Source organism: Girardinichthys multiradiatus, chromosome 7 (assembly GCF_021462225.1).
Source record: "Girardinichthys multiradiatus isolate DD_20200921_A chromosome 7, DD_fGirMul_XY1, whole genome shotgun sequence".
In the NCBI taxonomy this organism is placed as follows: domain Eukaryota; kingdom Metazoa; phylum Chordata; class Actinopteri; order Cyprinodontiformes; family Goodeidae; genus Girardinichthys; species Girardinichthys multiradiatus.
In genome coordinates, this window is record NC_061800.1 from 20,933,701 (window position 1) to 20,955,996 (window position 22,296).

The 22,296-nt window shown below is 42.9% G+C and overlaps 1 protein-coding gene across 2 annotated transcripts in view; it reads left to right on the top strand.

Moving 5' to 3' along the window:
- tmtops2b (teleost multiple tissue opsin 2b) overlaps nucleotides 1–22,296 on the top strand; it is a 77,332-nt gene that overhangs the window by 17,601 nt on the left and 37,435 nt on the right. The window lies entirely within an intron of this gene.

Here is a 22,296-nt window from a genome sequence, read left to right on the forward strand (position 1 = left end):
TAAAGGAACATTTACCCTACATCATTCTACAGAGTTGAATTCATTGGCTCCAAATATTTTCAGCTACCAAACCCCAGTGCAACTGTGTCTAAGAATAGTATCCCCTTGCTATTGCTGGTGAACATTGCCAATGACCTTATTAAACCGGAACATACTGCCCCAGAGCTTAGTATTTTGATCTGTTTATCTTTTTTATTCATTTTAATGAATAAATCTGCAGTTTCGCAGCAGTTATACTAAAATTCTGTCTTTTCAGGATCTGAACGATTAAGACTAGGATGCCATCAATCAACTGGCGATATACGATAGATAGATAGATAGATAGATAGATAGATAGATAGATAGATAGATAGATAGATAGATAGATAGATAGATAGATAGATAGATAGATAGATAGATAGATAGATAGATAGATAGATAGATAGATAGATAGATAGATAGATAGATAGATAGATAGATAGATAGATAGATAGATAGATAGATAGATAGATAGATAGATAGATAGATAGATAGATAGATAGATAGATAGATAGATAGATAGATAGATAGATAGATAGATAGATAGATAGATAGATAGATAGATAGATAGATAGATAGATAGATAGATAGATAGATAGATAGATAGATAGATAGATAGATAGATAGATAGATAGATAGATAGATAGATAGATAGATAGATAGATATGTTGGGTTTATGATTATTGATTGAATAATCTTGATCAATAATTATAATTACAAATAATAATCTGACAAAATCAATTTCTTAACCAAAAATCCTCATTTACGAATCGAGACCAGAGATGTTTCTGGTGTTGTAATTGTGGCTCAACGCCTCTGACAATTACAACCGTTAAATACTCCGTAATAATTAATAACTATTGCCGGAGATGTCACTGTTTAATCGACCGTTTCTGCCGAAACGTGTAGAACTTGAACCTTATTTTGACTGACACATCACTTTTTGCACACAATGAAACACCAAACGCTCTCTCTTTATCTATGTGAATATTTATTAATTTTCACCTACTCAACATGCAAAATTCTACAAACACAGGGGTAACACATCTAAATAAGCAAAATCAACAAACGGTAGTGGGTATGTATTGAGTCAACCAGCAGTTTATGGCACTACAGACGAAGGACAATGAGGATATGAAAGGGGTTGTGGTGGCGACTGGTGGGGGGTTGGAGCGCAGCTTCGATTGTCCTTTATGATCTTCCGATCATAAAACTTCCCCCTAACTCCTGAGCACAAAGGATTGATAACTTTTGGCGGCAAGCTAGCACAGTGAGATTGAAGACAAAGGTAAAATGGAGAATTTTACCATGAGGTCGTTTTAACAGTCCAGTCTTGCAACGCACCCGCGTTCAGATAGTAAACACAAACAGCTCTGGGAACACGGCGGATCCCGATATCACATAACACATCAAAGTTTCAACAAGCAAGGTTACATGCACATATCATTCAGAACACATGAGATCCTAACCAGCGATTTTGATCGCTTCTACAACCTCTGACCCTGCCCAGGCCTTCTAATAAAGCAATAAAAGATCAAATAAAAAGGTTGGTTTTACTTGGTGTCGTCTTCTTCCAAGTGAGGGAAGGACTTTAGGATTTTCTCCACCAAATCCAGCGGGACTAGGTAAGTGGGTATCCGTCCTTCAGTTAGGCTGTCTACCGATGAACCAACTTCCCTAATCAAGTCCTGCATCAAATCTCTTACAACCTGTGTGTACATCAAATCATTCCTGACCACTTCTGTGAGGGTTTACAGTGCATGCAGGGTATTGTTAATAAGGGTGGAGTGTAAGTTTACAGTAACCACGGTGCCCTGGAGGGTCTTGGTTTGTATGTCTAATAGTCTCTGTTGGAGGAGGAGTCTTTGTTGGATTTCTGGCATTTCGTCGTCCAATTCTTGCACGTGTCTCTGAATAGTTTTCAGGCTAACGAAATTTGCTGCTGAAAGGCCAATGGAAAACAGAGATCCCAGCGCCGCAGCTGAGGCTATCAATCCACCGAGGAAACTCTTTGGGCGTTTACTGCCGCTGAGGTCCTCTTCGGTGACCATGAATTTCTGCAGTTGTTTGAGGATATAGATTGTAGTCTGTTTGGCATGGTCTATGGTGTCGGGGGTTTGAGTCCCCTGAGGTCTTCCTTCAGTCATCAGTGGCGGAAGATGGATGTGTTTACGGTATACGTCCCACAGGTCTAGGCGCACGAAGACCCTCTGCGTGTGGAGTCTACATCGCGTAATAAGGAGCCCGGGGGTGTCTTGCAGGACTGTGCTGGTTGGTGGTCCTATCTGTACTACGCCGGTTGGTAGAGCAAGTGTGGAGCCAATAAGAATGCCAATCATCCAGATGACCTCCATCCTGCAACAGAGAAATCCTGATTATAGAAGGGAAAAATGTATGGATGGAGTTGTTAGTGGTTAGTGCATGTTAGTGTGGAGTTTATTTACATGCACCGATCTGACTGACCCTATGCGCTCCCCTCTCCTCCCTCAGTTCCAGAAGGGAGCCCTGTTTCTGTGGAGGAGAGTCTGTGGTAGGGTTTGATCTGGTTCGCGTGAACCCATTTGTACATCGGGCCTGTTTGGATTTTGAGATTCTTATTCTGTAGGCCACTGGTGAGAGTTTACCTACAATTTTGAAGGGGCCAACCCATTTTGGGAGAAATTTTCTGGAGCGTCCGGTTGGTAGGGCAAATCTGAAATAAAAGACTTTTTCACCCTCTTCGTATTCACGGTGGGCTGCTTTTCGGTCATAATATGCTTTTGCGCCCGCTACGCTGGCTTCCAGGTTTGTTTGCGCCCAAGCGAATGTTGATCTGAGGTGCTCCTTCAAGTCTGCGACATATTGGTGTGCTGTGTAGGCAGTTGTCACACTCACATCTTCTGGATGGTACAATAGATGGAGTGGGAGAGTCATTTGCCTTCCAGTCATCATCTCAAAGGGTGTCACTCCTGTAGAGCGTTGGGGGGTGGACCGGATGGCCATCAGGACTAAAGGGAGTTTGATGTCCCAGTCCTTTCCATTGCCGCTAACATACTTCTTTAGCATGGCCACTATGGTACGGTTCATCCGCTCCACCTGACCCGACGATTGAGGGTGGTAGGGAATGTGAAATTTTACTTTCACCCCAAGAATGTCAAACAGCGCTGTCATGACGCTTGAGGTGAAATGCGTCCCTCTGTCCGAGTTAATGGACAGGGGAAGGCCCCACCGGCTGAAAACGTGGTTCAGTAGAAGAACAGCTGTGGTTACAGCTGTGTCGTTCGGTGCAGGTAAGCATTCAACCCGCTTGGTGAAACTGCACGTCACGTTAGGAGGTATTTGTTACCTCTGGCCGATTTGGGGACTGGTCCAACCCAGTCGATTTGCAGGTGGGACCACGGGAATGTGACCCCCCTACGCTGAAGTGGTGCCCGACCCAGTGGTTGTGACGGTTGGAACTGACAGCAAGTCAAACATCCTTGGATGTAGATTTGGGCGTCGTGAGCCATCGAAGGCCAGTATGCCACCTGTTGTAGGGTGTGGAGTGTGGCTTTAAGACCCCTGTGACCCCCTACAGGAGAGTCATGAGCATAGGCTAACATGACCCCCGGGGCGTCCCGCACCCGTTGTGGGTGTAGACCAGCAAACCTTTCTCCGGCTTCAGGTGGGACAGGTTACGTCGGAGGGTTCTCAGTTCTTTGGTCTCGCCCGTCGCCAATGGCGACGTTTCCGTTGACCGACCGTTGGCCACTAGTTCTCTAATGGTGGGGAGGTTTGGGTCTTGGTCCTGCATGGTTGCCAAGTCTGTGTCACTGGGTTTTCGCCCAAGGTGGAGAGTCTCCCCAGAGCTTTGGGGGTTTTCACGCCTCTCCTTCGTCTGTCGCCGAGTAACGGCACAGATGACATGGGTATGAGAGGTAGGAAGCTGTTCTTTTTGGAAACTCCATGGGGTTCCACTTTCAGCTCCCAATCGGGCTAGACGGTCTGCCTCATCATTTCCGTCCTTCTCTGGGCCCAACGTCCGGGAGTGACCTTTCACCTTTTTCCAATACACTACCATTCCCTGCCCTGTGGTGAGATGGTCACATGCCAGGAAGAGTTCGGAGTGTTTTACCTCTTTATTCCTGGCATTCTTCATTCCATTCTCTTTCCACACCGGGAGATGGGAGACGAAACTGTGCCGGGCCTAGTTGGAGTTGGAGCAGATCACCATTTGTTTAATGTCCAGGGTTGTAGCCTGCTGGAGGGTGATGAGTACTGCTGCGATCTCTGCATATTGGCTTGTTTTCGGCCCCAGTTGGTAGTGGTTTGGTTCGGTGACGTGGTGCCCAACCCAGATGATGCCCACACCGGCCTGTAGTTGACCTTCATGAAGAAAGGCGCACCCGTCAATGTAGGCTCTTGGAAGCCCTTCGCACATGTTTTCATCGAAATAGCGGTGATTTGAGGAAGACTGGGAGGTGGCCGGTTTGTCAATGGTGGCCGCTACGGTGTCGCATTCACAGTGCTGACATTCTGCTAACCCTTGTCCCAACACCATTTTGTTATTCTGACCGTACTTGACTTCAACGTCATAGCCTTGGAGTGCCATCATCCATGTTGCGATGCGGCTGTTGGACACTCTTCCTTCTCTCAAACGTTTGCTGTTCAAGAAAATGACCGGTTGGTGGCTCGTCTCAATAATGACTTTCTGCCCCCCAATGTAACTGCGGAAATGTTCAACTGCCCAAACTGTAGAAAGCAGAGCTCTCTCACAGTCGGAGAACTTAACCTCTATGTCACTCAAGGGTCGGCTTGCATATGCGACAACTCGCATGTCCTGGTTATGTTTCTGCTTCAAAGCAGTACTTAGACACTTGGAGGAGAAACCCGCTTCCAGGTAGAACTCCTTGTCCTTATCTGGGTAGGCCAGGCAGGGAACAGAACCAAGTTTCTGTTTCAGGAGTTGGAAGGCATGCTCTTGGGGTTCCCCCCATGTAAAAGGCGTGTCTTTGCGCAGGAGTTCTGTGAGGGATCTGGCCATCTCCGCATAGTCCTCAATAAACTGGCGGGAGTAGTTACAGACCCCTAAGAAACTCCGAAGTTCAGACACGTTCGTTGGAGCCTTTATGTCTTGGATGGCACGGATCCTGCTGGCTTGGGGCTCAATGCCGTTTGGGCCCACGGTTAAACCGACGTATTCCACCTTTGTCCTGCACCATTGGCCTTTGGCGAGTGCTAGCTTAGCCCCTGCCGCGCCAAGCTGGTCCAGGACGTGCCGAAGTTTGGCTAGGTGTTCTTCGAACGTCCTGCTCATCATAAGGATGTCATCGCCGTAAATGAGGTTTCCCTGGGTTGCGGCATCGGATATGGCTTTGTGAAGGAAGATGTTAAATTCAGCCGGAGAGTTCGAGTACCCAAAGGGGCACCTGTTCCAGGTATACTGGCGGTTCCCGAAGGAAAACGCCAATTTGTACTGGTCGGCCGGGTCTACCTTCATTGTCCAAAAGCCATTCGCCACGTCCACTGTGGAGAAGAAGCGAGCGTCTCTCACCTTAGCCAGCTCCTGGTCCAGATGAATCATGGGCCAGCGTGAGAGGGGTACCTGCTTGTTCAGTGAACGGTAGTCTATTGTCAGACGCCATTTTCCGGTCGGTTTCAACACCGGCCAGATTGGGGAGTTGTACGTGGAGTTGCATTCACGTATTATATGTTTCTCCAACAGCTTGTCGAGGATCTCTTGAATCGACTCGTAAGTGGCCAGAGGTATCTTATATTGACGCACGAACGTGGGGGGTGCATTTGGGTTCGTTGGAATACGAACCATGTGGAGGTCGGTGACCCCACAGTCATGGGAGTCCTTCGAGAGGACTGACTGGTATTCATAAAACAACTTCTTAAGAGCCGTTCTTTCCTCTTCCGTGCTTAGCGCATTGGCTTTTCTCCAGCTGCTCGCGGACCTCGGTCTCAAAGCCGGGGTAGGGCTCGCTAGAGGAGTCCTGGGTCCCAGGCTCTTCTTGAGCTGGCTGCTCTGGGTGTGTCGCCAGTGCGTACACTACCAGGTTGCCTTCAGGCCCCAGGGTAGCACCACAGGTGGATTTGGTTGTTAAAACCTCATGTCTCTCAATTGTGATCATGCCCGACGGGAACGTGGACACCACGTCTGGAGAGTCCTGTCTATCGGATACAAATAAGGGCATGTCTCCAATCACGGGGATGGTTAGCTCGAAGTCATGATCAGAACTGTCTATGAGCATGCCCAGGGGTTTCCTTGCGGCTACCTGGATCGGCACTTGAGTTGGATTCTCCACCAAAAGATAAGTCGAACGGTTGTTCAACTCAAGCATGGGCATGCCACAGACCACCAGGTTCAAGTCCCGGAAGTAGGGAAGAGGTTGGAAGAAAACGTGGGTGTTCTGAAGCTTCTGTCCGGTTTTGACCGTCAGTCGCATCGGTACCCCTGCTGTTCGCTGCGGTATTAGTGACTCGGTCTCACTGATGGCCTGGCAGGCCTGAGGGGTAGTTTGTCCCGACAGCATGACCTCAGGGGTTCCCAGGAAGGGGCTTGAGGGAGCGTTGGCTCGGGCCCAAACAACCTGGTTAAAGGTGTCTAACTGGGCGCCCAGCTGAACCAGTAGATCTGCCCCGATGAAAACCGGTGGGTGCAGATGTTGAGCAATACTGAAGGTATGGGCGAGCTGTCTCACGCCCAGCTGCACCTTGAGGATGCAGACTCCGGTTGCCTTCAGTAGGCGGCGTGGCCAGCCTGCTAAGAGCAGACTGTGGCTATGTTGCGCCTCAATTAGATGTGGGTTTTCTTGGGACAGACGGTCATATAACTCCCTGCTGATTGCGAACTTCTCCAGCCAAAGTGCTAAGATCACTTCCGGTGTGAAGGTGTCCTCCAGGTGCACACCTTCCACTATTTTGGGGTTGTAAGGTTTCACCCCTTTGTTTTCCAGCGAGCAGAGAAACGAGTCATGACCGCGAAGGACAGTCCCCTGGGTGTTTCCGGATGCACTTGTGCCCCACAGGTGCCCGAGACTGGTTCTGTCGAAGGCATAAGCTTCGCCAGAGGTTCTTTGGGACCCTCCACACTGGAAACTTGGTTGGTGGAAAAGGGCGGTTTACTGCTTGTGCCCAGGGGTTTTGGCGTCTCCACCTGGGCCCAGAGTTGGCCCTGGTGGCAGTCAATGAGCGGGGCTAACCTGCCCAGCAGGTCCTGGCCGACAAGTAGAGGCTCTGTGTCCAGTGTGCACATGTAAATGGGGTGGACCAAAGTCATGTCTTGGAATGAAACATCCAACCACACCCGACTGGTTATGTATGAGCGGTCTTGGGTGTAGCTGGTTATGCTTACATCGCAACCCTCAATTTGAAATGATTTACCGAGAGCGAGCATAGCTCTACTCACCTCCTTAAACAGGGTTGAGCACATCAGGCTAATTTCTGATCCGGTGTCCAAGAGTGCGTTCGCCTTGACGCACCCCCCTATAATTGTCGGATAGTATAGGCGACCGGCATGTGTGGTGTGGGTTAGTTCACCTAAGAATTTTAGGAAGGGAGTCCGGGGTGTTTTTCCTGACGAGGTCTCAAGAGGTACTTGAGGTTTCTCAGGTTTTTCTCCCCACCCGACCAGATAGACTCTGGTTGCCGTGGAGGTGGAATCTATGCCTAGTCACGCTGACGGGGGTTTCGGATCTGGTTTATCCAGGTGGTTGGTTTTGCGTTTTGAAGATGGTGGGGTTGCGGTGGCCTCACGCACCGCTTCTGTTACCATCTTGCATAAGGCCTCCTTCATCTCTCTCCCCATAATTCCCTCTGCAAGTCGGTCCCACCCCTTTCCATCAGTCTTACCTTTCGGCCTCGCTTGGTAGTCAGGGCGCCTGTTGGACCTAGGGTTATCAGATTTACCAGGCTTTGCTTTGGGTGCCGTTCATTGCCACCCTCCGGTCCTGCGGACTAAACCTACGTTGTTCCCTGAACCGGTTCTTGGAGTGGGTTACTGCTGGAGGTATTTCCTGACCTTCTAACGCAAGGCTGGTTCTGTCAGTTTGGACCTGTAAAACCCTAGCCTCGCTCTCCGATCCCTTGGTCGGGCGAGCACGTGTTTCCCACGGCATCTGAGCATATTTGCGGATCTCTTGCATGCTCATGGCCTTGGTTCTGCAATACATAGTAACATCGTATCGCACACTTTCATGAAGGTTGTGGAGGAACAGGGATTTAAAAGCATGTTCCTCCTCAATGCCCGGCGCATTGCGTCCTTGGAAGTAAACGGCTCTCAAGCGCCGGTAATACTCCCTGGGTGCTTCCCTTTTCTTTTGCTGGATCGTGAAAGCACCAAGTGTGGCTGAGGCCCGGTCCGTGTACACAGAATATTCTTCCCTTAAAGCTTCGCAAAGGGTTGAATAACGGTCTCGGACTGCGGGTGTCAGGCTCTCCATGAAAACATGGACGCTCCTGGACGTTGTCTTCCAGATGAGCTTCAGTTTCTCCCGTGCTGATGGGCAGTACAAATCTAGAAGACAGCGTTCCACTTCCCTAAGGTAATCATCACTGTTTGATTCTGCCTTATTAGGGTCGAAACGCTCTATGTCTTTAGCAAGGGACTCAAGCTGGCGGGTGCGCAATCCACTCTCAGGGATTGGTCCCGGCCCATCTGAGTCATCATCGGAGAGTTCACTCCGGCTACACTCAGAGGGTATCGGTGCATCGCGTCACTTCTCATCCTCGGAGGAGGCAGTGGAGGCTGCTCCCGGTATAACTGTGGGCCCTGTGCTTCCCGGACTCGGGTCCTGGGCAGCGGTTGAGGGCGGTAGGAGCCACCTGAATCCCAGGGGCGGCACTCCTGTCGCCGTGGCGGAGGTGAGGGATCGTAGAGGACCGTACTGCAAGTCACGTTTGACGGCTGCTCGCATCTGAACCGTGAACTATTTACACCTGCTGGGTCCCCAGCCAGGTACCGTTCATGGCTGCTGATTGCAGTGGGGTGGGGCACCACACCACTGAACCTATTCTGACTACTTACCCCTGTTCTTGCCTCGGTGGATGCCTGGGGAACCCTATGAGCCTGGAAAGGTAATCTCTGGAGAGCAGCTTCTACATCCTCCAGATCTGACCTGCAGGTTCTCTCAGGGTTTCGCAGGTGTGGCTCACCTCCAAAGGTTTCAACCTGTGAGGTGGGTTTCGGTTCGTCCCCCCATTCTTCCAGGGGGGGCGGGGTGGCATGGCTACCCTCTATTGCTTCCAATCTATTTCCCACTACTGGTATTTCACCTCTAAGGACATCCACCGTCTGCAAAGTGTCATTCAGCTCGAACTGCAGTTTAACACGCTGGTCAACTTCCAACATTAACCTTCGCTGATACAACAGAGTGAGCTGTCCTAACACATCTAAGACCCGTCTGTCCTTTGGTGGGTTTTTAATGACTTGGAGCAACTCCTGAATCCTGGCTTCACGTTGCTCAATGCCATAATCATTGAGGCCTTTATGCTCCTCGGGGGACAACAGAATCAATGACCCAATCACCTCTTGTTCCTGCATTCCTATGGGGTCCTCCACCATACACACATCTCCAGCTGCAGTCTGGGATGTTCCCTCCATCTTTGGCCCAAAATGCACAATGCACGCACACAAACTGTTTATTTATGAACCACCACTAAAGAAATTAGCAGCAATTCAACAGGCTAAGCTATTCAGTGATTAATGATTGCTAAACTTAATTAGCTGCACACAAACAGGCTAAGCTGTTCAGCTCGCTGTCTGATTCATACCTGTATCTTCCAGGTGTATGGGTTTGCTTAAAATGTATGGGTTTGCTTAAAATGGGCACAAAGGTTTGACCGTTCAAACTGTGGCTTATCCAAGTCTATGCTTTAATGGGGTTAATCAAGCAAACACGCAAAAAAGGGGAAGAAGGGAAAGAATTTTGAAATAACCCAGAAACCAAGTTCAAAATAAAAATTTAAAAATGGGAAAACGAAACTAAACATTCAATGCTGTTCTTAGCTTCAAATAAATGTTAGTGTTCTCTAATATGAATCACCTACCTTCCTGTTAGACAACTAAGTTAGTTTTATGAGTCAGATCAAAACATGCTTCACACAATAAAAACCCAGCAAAAATGCTTAAATTTTATCCAAAAGTGGTAATGAATGATCTGTAACTTCAACGTTCAACTTTAAGTTATGCCCTTTTGATCATAGGTGATGGAATTATCTGCCTGTGTTAATGAACTGAGTGATTTAAAAAAAGTATCAAAGTAGGAAATGCAATTCGCACTAGTGACCACCAGATGGTACTGAGTGCAGGTCTGCGGTTTGGGAAATCCAGCTGCAATCTGTAATCTATTAAATGGCCACCAGATGTGTTGTTCTCTACCTGACTGGGAGAATGTTGGTCACAACTGTAATTACGCCCAGCGGACACTGGGGCAGGTCTGCTGCTTATCAGCGCTGCTTTTTACAGCTGCAGCAGCAGGCTGGCGACTGGAAATTAACTTTAACTTTTCCACAAGTTAAACCAACTTTCACCTTGCATCCACAACAAACGCCTCTGAAAGCTAATGTTATCCTTTGCAGTAGAACTGAGCACAACCTCATCAAAATCCCCTAATTCACAAACGGTCTAGTTAACGGAGATCACAACTGTTCATTCTGTGCAACAGTGATTTGATGTCTGTCTTTTTAAGGCCCGTCAAAGGGACGCCATATGTTGGGTTTATGATTATTGATTGAATAATCTTGATCAATAATTATAATTACAAATCATAATCTGACAAAATCAATTTCTTAACCAAAATCCTCATTTACGAATCGAGACCAGAGATGTTTCTGGTGTTGTAATTGTGGCTCAACGCCTCTGACAATTACAAACGTTAAATACTCCGTAATAATTAATAACTATTGTCGGAGATGTCACTGTTTAATCGACCGTTTCTGCCGAAACGTGTGGAACTTTAACCTTATTTTGACTGACACATCACTTTTTGCACACAATGAAACAACAAACGCTCTCTCTTTATCTATGTGAATATTTATTAATTTTCACCTACTCAACATGCAAAATTCTACAAACACAGGGGTAACACATCTAAATAAGCAAAATCAACAAACGGTAGTGGGTATGTATTGAGTCAACCAGCAGTTTATGGCACTACAGACGAAGGACAATGAGGATATGAAAGGGGGTGTGGTGGCGACTGGTGGGGGGTTGGAGCGCAGCTTCGATTGTCCTTTATGATCTTCTGATCATAAAACTTCCCCCTAACTCCTGAGCACAAAGGATTGATAACTTTTGGCGGCAAGCTAGCACAGTGAGATTGAAGACAAAGGTAAAATGGAGAATTTTACCATGAGGTCGTTTTAACAGTCCAGTCTTGCAACGCACCCGCGTTCAGATTGTAAACACAAACATCTCTGGGAACACGGCGGATCCCGATATCAACATAACACATCAAAGTTTCAACAAGCAAGGTTACATGCACATATTATTCAGAACACATGAGATCCTAACCAGCGATTCTGATCACTTCTACAACCTCTGACCCTACCCAGGCCTTCTAATAAAGCAATAAAAGATAAAATAAAAAGGTTGGTTTTACTTGGTGTTGTCTTCTTCCAAGTGAGGGAATTCGAGCGAGGAAAAGTGGGGTTAAGTTAATTATGCGTCCACAATTAACTTCACGGGAGCGGTCAGTCTTCGTCCTTTGGTCTTCTTGACAAAAAGGAAAAATATGATCTGACCATCAAAGTCGACTTGAAAATGAAACACGATAGCGGTTCGTCTCTCCGAAACTCCGTGTCTTCAGTTACGTGTTAACTCACGTCTTCGATCGGCAAAGTGAAATCTCTGGCCTTCTTAGTCCAAAAACCTCAGTTATGAATTGTTCGTTGTCCAACGAGAGAGAATGAATTAACTCTGCACAGAGTTATTCTCTTAAAGTGACGCGCTTCAATCACTAGACCAGTTTCTAGCAGAAGGCGAGTTTTCAAACATGAGCACCTCCTATATAGTACCCTGTGACGTCAGACTGGGGACGCCCCAGTCATATCAGTCGCAATGCTCGATGGGATATGTAGGAGCGGGCTGTCCTGGGTACAAAATGGCCGATGCCATTGGAGAGGCACAGTGACGTCCAACAACGTGCAGATAATCCAATACTGAGCAAACAAGTGGTCCAACAGATAGATAGATAGATAGATAGATAGATAGATAGATAGATAGATAGATAGATAGATAGATAGATAGATAGATAGATAGATAGATAGATAGATAGATAGATAGATAGATAGATAGATAGATAGATAGATAGATAGATAGATAGATAGATAGATAGATAGATAGATAGATAGATAGATAGATAGATAGATAGATAGATAGATAGATAGATAGATAGATAGATAGATAGATAGATAGATAGATAGATAGATAGATAGATAGATAGATAGATAGATAGATAGATAGATAGATAGATAGATAGATAGATAGATAGATAGATAGATAGATAGATAGATAGATAGATAGATAGATAGATAGATAGATAGATAGATAGATAGATAGATAGATAGATAGATAGATAGATAGATAGATAGATAGATAGATAGATAGATAGATAGATAGATAGATAGATAGATAGATAGATAGATAGATAGATAGATAGATAGATAGATAGATAGATAGATAGATAGATAGATAGATAGATAGATAGATAGATAGATAGATAGATAGATAGATAGATAGATAGATAGATAGATAGATAGATAGATAGATAGATAGATAGATAGATAGATAGATAGATAGATAGATAGATAGATAGATAGATAGATAGATAGATAGATAGATAGATAGATAGATAGATAGATAGATAGATAGATAGATAGATAGATAGATAGATAGATAGATAGATAGATAGATAGATAGATAGATAGATAGATAGATAGATAGATAGATAGATAGATAGAGATATTCAAAGAGTTCATAATGACATGTGCTCTAACAAGGTTCCATGAGCATTTGGAAGAGAAACACACCCAAAGCATTATAGACCTTAGGGCCTTAGGTGCTTTTCCTCAAATTCATCCTCATATTCATGCCATAACCTTAGTCTCATTTGACAAAAGAACATGGTTACACTTAAAGCCCCATTATTGTTTAGCAGCTCCACATGTTTTAATTTGTAGTGTTAGAGCAGAAAATGTTGCCTACCAACAACAAGATGGTATGGAAATAGTAAATAATTGCTTTTATGAAAACCTGGTTACCCCATGAGGCCATTCTTTGCTACAGTGCTCTAACAGTGAGATTTGGACATGTTTTTTACTTCCCTTGCCATCCTCGTGATATTCCATGGTGGGGAAGTACAATAGTGTTCTCACCCAGCCTTGTTTAAACTTTTAAATGATTGCTCTGACTCACAACTTTATGCATGTAGCTTTTGTTGCAGTTATTTCCTAACTTGTTAAGAGATGTATCAGTCTTGGTTGAGCTGCCTCCACTTGTTTGTCCCATTTGAAGAGTAGCCAACCAAAATCGGCCTCTTTGCTACATGATATTTATAACCCAGGGAAACAGGAAGTCATAAGCTTTCTGATCAACTAAAAAAACTTAAATATAGATTGAAAAATGCTTAAGTGAGTGATGCAGAGAAACAGGCACCTTGTATACATTGACTTCTGACCTCGAGACCTTTGGTACATGTCTTCCTTCTTCTCTCTGTCCATTTCCTTTCTGTCCACTAGTGCCACAAAATCTTTAAAAAAATGAAATGTTTCAGTTATATTTCTTGTGCAAGAATTGTTAGAAAAATATTTGGTCAATTAAATAAATGCATACACCACAAACTGCAAAACATGTTCAGAATGAATTGAAGCTGTGCTCTTAAATCACCTTCTATTGCAGACCTGATTGCTTCATTATGAGTAGGAAAGCTTAATTTTGGAGCAGTATAAAGTCTATAAATTGCTCTTGCAAGACACTTTGGACAAGTTTGTGAGGAACTGAGTTGTTTTGATGGTTTCCAAATTAACTGCATTACAATAGATCTCACCTTTAGTGAGTGGAGATACAGTATGTATAGTCTTGTTGCGATTGTGTTTTTTGGTTGTAACATACCAAATACTGGGATGTGTTCCTCCTTCTGCACAGATTTTGCATTCCATGCTCAGTGAATTGTAAACTGGAGGCTTGGACTGCCATTCTTCTATTTTTATCCACTTTAAGGAAGGAAGGTTGTTGGTGCATGTAGGACTTAAGATGTGTCCAGAAATGTCCATTGTTGAGCAATGTCCCTGTTATTAGCCTATATTCAAAGTCTCGTGCTGACAATCAGCTGTCAGTCATCTTGTCACCTCACCATGCAATGATGGTTTGATTAGAACCTTGACTGAGTTAGTATTTAGAAAACTGCTTGCTGTAAGATGCCTGAAATACTGGAGAACAGAAGAAAAACATAATCACTAAAATCTGAATAAAGTCCCATTAAGTTGAGATGTATTACCCTCTGTAATAGAAAAACACCCAAACAAGCTTAAAGGGGAGTTTTATGCCTGCATCCATTTTTTTTGATAAGATTTCTGCATCCTAAAGGCAAAACTTAATATGAATAGCTTGTGGAGGAGGGTGCTGTTGGTAACTGCCTCAGTGAACTGGAAATTTACCGCTCCAAATCCTTGTGAGGTTGTAATCTTCTAGTGTTCGGATATCCATAGAGAATCGAAAATAAACATATTTCCCTGCAAAATATATTTGTGCAAAGAAACCAGTTTTATTTGTCTTTGTGTTGGTTTAAGAGTTAGGGACACTGCTGTATATCAAAGCTGCATGACACGTTATATAGTTGTACATTTATTAATTTTTTTGACTTACTTTATTGCAACAGTCAAAAATTCTAAAGTGTTATCCCTTTTAAAAAAGAAATATACAGATAAAAGTGTCCACTGTCCTCTTTTGAAAACGTCTACTTTCATATGCGCATCTGCTCCTGCACTGCATGTGCTGTCTGGAAAGCAGAGTGAAAATGGTCCGTACAGTTGTTGGACTTTTCTAACTCAGATAAAGGAGGCAGAGAAAATGACTAATAGAAGCTAGCACATCTGATAGCTTTTGAATTAGACAAAGTTGCAAAATAACAAATGTTAATGAGAGGAAATAATTTAATCAGAATGGGTTAAGTGCATCCAGCTACAAGGAGGGGAATAGATTACTGACCTGAATTTGTTGATGCACATTAGGAGAAGTGATTGGTTGGAGTTGTACAGTAGAGTGGATCGTCATTTGTGTTAGGTACCCGAAAGCTGTTGAACTCCCAGTCATTTATTTCAGAGAGCTGTGGAAAAAGTAGCAGAGAGATTTTGACTTCTATCTCTTTTTATGTAACAGAATTTTTATGGATAGATTTCAGTCAGGTTTTGGGGTCTGTCAGAGTATTGACTCTGCATTTTTAGCAAGACTGGAATAAGTTGTTCTTGTTCTTAGACATCTATGTGTTATTTTAATTTTATTAGATCTCTGTCCCTCAACATTGTCTCTAGGATCGGGGAGGATATCACGTCATATTTATCTGGTAGATCATTCTCTGTTAAAAATAAAAAGGTTTTTTCTCTGCCTCAAAATATCCTGTTAGTTGTGGAGCTCCTCAAGGATCCATCTTAGGACTGATTTTATTTATGCAATACTTGCTTCTCTTGAAAAGCATCTTCTGTTAACACAATATTAAATTACACTGTCAAGCAGACAGTGCACTGATTTGTATGCTCTTGAGTGCTGAAGTATTTCTTTTTAACAGTTACACTCCTGATCAAAATGCAAGTTTTTGAATAAAGAAGCAAGCAATAATGGATAAAAAAAGTTAATTGTTTCACTGTAGCTATAAAAGAACATATTTATCCTCCTGTTACACTTATCTCTTCATCTCTTTCAGTCATCTATCAGAGTGTTTACAGAATTTATACTGTACATTGTCAAACAGCAATTTACTGTCATCATTACTTTGACAGGTCTGGTACCTGTGCCTTTTTTATGTCAGAATACAACGTTTTTGCAAAAATATTAAGAAAATAAAGTGCTCCAGTGTTGCTCTGAAAATAGCGGGTGCTGGACAGAATCACCTACTAGTGAACCTGCCAGTAAACCTTCACCACCTCAATCTCAGCAAACCTTTTGTGTCCCCTCGTCATGAGCTAGGGGGACACTTGAGACACCTGTTAGATCTTTGTTTAGCTTTTCACATGGTTGGTCACGACATTCTTCTACATTGTCTCCTGGATCAGGTTGGGATACAGGATATTTTCCTTAATTTTGGTTTACATCCTAATCATTTGCTAGATTCTTATCTGTTGAAATTGGATTTTTCTGTTCCTCAACACCCCCTGTTAGTTGTGGAGTTCCTCAAGGATCCATTTTACGGCTCATTTTATTCAGACTGCACATGATTTTGTAGGGGCATATCATCCCTAAATAGAATATTTTGGTATACTTTTATGGAGTCAATACATCAATTGAGGTGCTCCTGAGTCCTAATTGCCCATTAGCTGTTTTTCATCCATCCATTCGTTGTACATACTAACATATACATGTAGAGTTGTAGCAGGGCTGGTGCCTGTCTCAGGCAGTCATTGGATGAGAGGCGAGGTACACTCTGGACCGGTCACCAGTCCATAACAGGGAAACAAAGCGACACAAAGGACAAACAGCTATGCATGCACACAGTCACTCCTAGGGGCATTTTAGATATTTAACCTAACGTATATTTGTACAGTGAAAGCAGGCTGGAACACCTCAAGAGAAACCACACACACAGGGAGACCATGCAGAGTTCATGAAAAGTCTGAAATTTGAACCCAGAACCTTTTGCTGCAAGGCAAGAACAACTGCACCATCATCCAGCCCCATTTTGATAAATCTTAGATTATTTTTCCCTTGACACTTCTTTCGATACACATTAGTAAAAGTGTCTTGATTGAGTAAAACGTCTGTGGATATGATTGGTTGGAGTATTACCGAGTTTTAGAGAGGACCATCATTTGCAGGTCCTTATTTCAGAGAGCAGTAGAAAGTTGCACAGGGATTATTGCTGCCTTGCTCTTCTGACAAAATCTAAACCGCTCAGCCATGTTCAGAGGTTTGGAGTTTTTTAATCCACTGTAAAGCATATCTGAATCTCAGGCTGACCCACCATACAAAGTGCCTTATCTTAACTTATTACATTTATAGTCTTTCTCTTTGAGCCATCTGTTCACTAATGTGAAATTGGATAAACAAGTGGATTTGATTCTGTTTCACTGGGATTTCACCTTCTGTTCTAGAAGATGCATGCATATGAATGGAAATTATAGTAAGAGCAATCCATATAGGTGGGATTTATTTGTCATGCACTTTGGTAATTCAGTATGAAGTCCATTAACTCTTGTGTTTCTCGTGCTGAATTTGTTTTATGAACTTCATAAATAAAAACAAGGAAATATTTGCTAATTAATCAGCAGGTAGCGGCAGCAGAAGCTTTAACCTTCCTCAGTTAAAGCTGTTAGATTTTCCAACTCAACTGACAATTTATTAATCCTATGGGCGGCATTAGCAGCACCATAACTAGGAATAAGTGTACCCAAAATCCCTTTCCAATGTGGAATCCTAGCTCTCTTTTGCCATTTGAGCATTGTCTTCGTTTCTAATAATGGGGTGATTGAATCATATGTAGTGACTGTAGGTAGTAAGTGAGCTAGATAACATACTCCAGACCAATTAGCAGGTAGATACAGATATGATCTAGTTCCACACATCCAAACCATATTCTTAGTACACAAGTACCCATCTCTAGTAGGAAAAGTAACAAGAACCCTGGTTAATTTACCTGCCTGGCGATACAATTTACTTCCATTCGGTAAGGCTGTCAGATTAAGGGTTAACACAAAGGCTCTGGGACCAAAGATCCTGAAATGGTATAAGGATCAGTTCTGATAGAACATGGATCAGATTTATTTCTGTTGGTTAAAGCACATGAAACAGGTATAATAGTTTTGCAACCGTCTGTCTTTCCAAAGAAATAAGGTGTGTTTTCCTCCTGAGCAATACAAATACCTGGATCCCTTATTGAATTCCTATTACCCCAAAATCTATAAAGAGTTCCTGTAGTAGCACATATTAAATTAGTCTCACTAGAAAATGTACTAACATTTCTGCTTTGCCTTACGGTATAATTCCTCACCCAAGGAAAAATAACCTCCACCAGCCAGTTATTGTGACCTTGAAGTGGAATGTCCTTTCTTCTGGTACTGAAAGCAAACAGTTTTTTTTTTTTTTGTATTTTTCAGAGAAAACAAATCAAACAAAATTTTAAAAAATCCTGCTGCCTCTTCTGAGTGGCTTCTACGCTTCAAGCTGCTCTGTTAACAGTCTGGTACAGGTGGGCGGTTGAAGGAAGCCCCTCTAGGCAGGAGGTTCAGAACCAGGATGCTGCTCAGGTGGTGTTCCCATGAACACCTTGCAGTGTAGCATAGACCCAGGTAACATGCTCTGCTACCTTGACAGTGGTGTAGGTGACAAGTAGGATCTGATATGGGCCGTTCCAGCATCTGGACTTCAAGTGTTTTCTCCTGGAACCAAGGAGTGGAGTTTGGAAGTGGCTGTTTCCAGTAATGCAGCCTTCACAGTCTGTGAAACTTGAGAAAGCAGTGGACAGGTTTTGACAGTAAAACAACATCCTCTCTTCACACAAAGATGTGGAAGGCAGAGATCTTAGCAATATCCCCATGTCCAACCTAGGAGACCTGTCAAACAGCACTTCAAAAGTCTCAATCTCAAGTAAGTGAGAACAATAAGCAGAGCCTTCACAACCCTTGGCTAATTTTTTATTTCAAAGTCCCATTCTCAAGCCTAGGTGCTTAATTACATGAACTTCATCAAAACATCCAGCAAAACCAAAAGAATTGATCTTCTGACTCCACCTGGTATTCTAGCAGTGACCATCAGCTAAATATTCTGAATATTAAAAATGTGACATGATGTTTGAGGAAGGCCTGATTACAGGTCATTATTTCCATAGTTTCAGAATACCCAAAGAAAATTTCAAAAATGGTCTAATCGGTGGAGATGTAAAATTTCACAAAAGAATCAACACCACACCTTCAGAGAGGTTTTCTGAATGTGGTCTTAGGGAGCTATGCACCATTTATATAAACAAAGTACGTCTCTCTCGCATTGTCACTAAGTCCTCACTGGAGGTATGAGCTACCCTTTCTCCATGAGTGATAAAACCTTTTGTAACCTCATGTTACTTTATTCTTTAGTCTGACATTTCCCCTCTTCTGGCGCAGGGTCCAACCCATGCGACAATCCAGCAAAAAGTAAAAAAAAAACTTCTAGTAACCAGGATCACGTTACAAAAAACCAAAGAAATTAATTCGGATATACAGGTCCTTCTCAAAATATTAGCATATTGTGATAAAGTTCATTATTTTCTATAATGTAATGATGAAAATTTAACATTCATGTATTTTAGATTCATTGCACACTAACTGAAATATTTCAGGTCTTTTATTGTCTTAATACGGATGATTGTGGCATACAGCTCATGAAAACCCAAAATTCCTATCTCACAAAATTAGCATATTTCATCCGACCAATAAAAGAAAAGTGTTTTTAATACAAAAAAACGTCAACCTTCAAATAATCATGTACAGTTATGCACTCAATACTTGGTCGGGAATCCTTTTGCAGAAATGACTGCTTCAATGCGGCGTTGCATGGAGGCAATCAGCCTGTGGCACTGAGGTCTTATGGAGGCCCAGGATGCTTCGATAGCGGCCTTTAGCTCATCCAGAGTGTTGGGTCTTGAGTCTCTCAACGTTCTCTTCACAATATCCCACAGATTCTCTATGGGGTTCAGGTCAGGGGAGTTGGCAGGCCAATTGAGCACAGTGATACCATGGTCAGTAAACCATTTACCAGTGGTTTTGGCACTGTGAGCAGGTGCCAGGTCGTGCTGTAAAATGAAATCTTAATCTCCATAAAGCTTTTCAGCAGATGGAAGCATGAAGTGCTCCAAAATCTCCTGATAGCTAGCTGCATTGACCCTGCCCTTGATAAAACACAGTGGACCAACACCAGCAGCTGACACGGCACCCCAGACCATCACTGACTGTGGGTACTTGACACTGGACTTCTGGCATTTTGGCATTTCCTTCTCCCCAGTCTTCCTCCAGACTCTGGCAGACTCTGACCTTGATTTCTGAATGACATGCAGAATTTGCTTTCATCCGAAAAAAGTACTTTGGACCACTGAGCAACAGTCCAGTGCTGCTTCTCTGTAGCCCAGGACTGGGGAATGCGGCACCTGTAGCCCATTTCCTGCACACGCCTGTGCACGGTGGCTCTGGATGTTTCTACTCCAGACTCAGTCCACTGGTTCCGCAGGTCCCTCAAGGTCTGGAATCGGCCCTTCTCCACAATCTTCCTCAGGGTCCGGTCACCTCTTCTCATTGTGCAGCGTTTTCTGCCACACTTTTTCCTTCCCACAGACTTCCCACTGAGGTGCCTTGATACAGCACTCTGGGAACAACCTATTCGTTCAGAAATGTCTTTCTGTGTCTTACCCTCTTGCTTGAGGGTGTCAATAGTGGCCTTCTGGACAGCAGTCAGGTCGGCAGTCTTACCCATGATTGGGGTTTTGAGTGATGAATCAGGCTGGGAGTTTTAAAGGCCTCAGGAATCTTTTGCAGGTGTTTAGAGTTAACTCGTTGATTCAGATGATGAGGTTCATAGCTCGTTTAGAGACCCTTTTAATGATATGCTAATTTTGTGAGATAGGAATTTTGGGTTTTCATGAGCTGTATGCCAAAATCATCCGTATTAAGACAATGAAAGACCTGAAATATTTCAGTTAGTGTGCATTGAATCTAAAATATATGAATGTTAAATTTTCATCATGACATTATGGAAAATAATGAACTTTATCACAATATGCTAATTTTTTGAGAAGGACCTGTAACTATGTGTCACTATGAAATTACCAAACGCAACATAAATACAATCCAGTTGTTTTTAACTGCAATTCAGTTCCATTAACAACAAAACACAAACTTCAATTATTCAGTTCATCATTGTCTCATTCAGAAATAAGTCACATATCATCCTGATTTGTCTTGTATGAAGATGAATATTAGATTAATGGACATCTAATGTAATTTTGATGCATAAACTCTACAAATTGAATCTAATAAATAATTCTCACTAAGTTTGAAGTCATGACTCAGATTCTTTATCAAAAATATATTCCTTACTTTTGGCATATCTTGAACTGTCAGCTAGTTTAATGGCACCAGGGAAAACTTTCAATCTAATAAATCACCAATAATTCTGCATGCAAAACTAATTCTTCAAACTAGTTTAAACTATTTCATGAACCTTTTAATAGTAAAACACATAAATCTAAATGTCATGCTACATCCTTAATTATTATACAAAAAACATGTTTTTAAGGCAACAATCACTACAAGCATTTTGATTTTTTGCCTCTTAAACAGTGTTAAAACTCAGGAAGGGAGGTGCTGAGCGTTACCATGAAAGTGAAGGTGTGTACAAACCTGGTAGGTGGGCAGAGTCAGGCAGAACTAACCTCTGATGGGCAGCCTATGGGCGGACCCACAGTTTCTTCATTCCAACCCATCTTAGTGAACCTTAAACTACAAAACTGTTAACATGCACCTACCTCAGAAACAAGCTGCTTCTTAACTCTCCTGAAAACTCAAAGTTTTAATCAATCTGGGATTTAGAAACATTATTCTAAACATGGATTATTGTTTCATGCAACATATAAACAAACATTCATTCCAACAAAACAAAGACAAAACATCAAAGACAAACAAATGGCCAAATTTGAAGCTTCAAGAATTCAAAGAAATTTTTAACAATCGCTTTTCAAAATATGTTTTCTCAGCCATATCTCTTAATGCTGTAATTGATAAATTTTTTTATGACAATCGTCAGGATCCTTTTTAAAATGAGTGCACATAATCCAAAGATATCTCAAACTATTTAGAAGCACAGCAACAGTTTTCATTAACATGAATCCAAATTTACTGATGCTGAAACCTTTTGCCAATTCTTTGTTCTGTAACTCTGTAATAATAATAACTACAATCCTGAGAGTTATTGTTATAATTCTCTTTTTGTTTGGCTCAGTTTGATCGCAGCTGCATTCAAGAATTTCTCTACTCAGGTTAAATGCAAAGAAGTATTTTAAGCCGGCGTTGACATTTTTATGCAGTGTTTGACTTAACCAGAAATTAAAGTAAGAAGTTTGACTCCAAACTGGACTTTGTTCC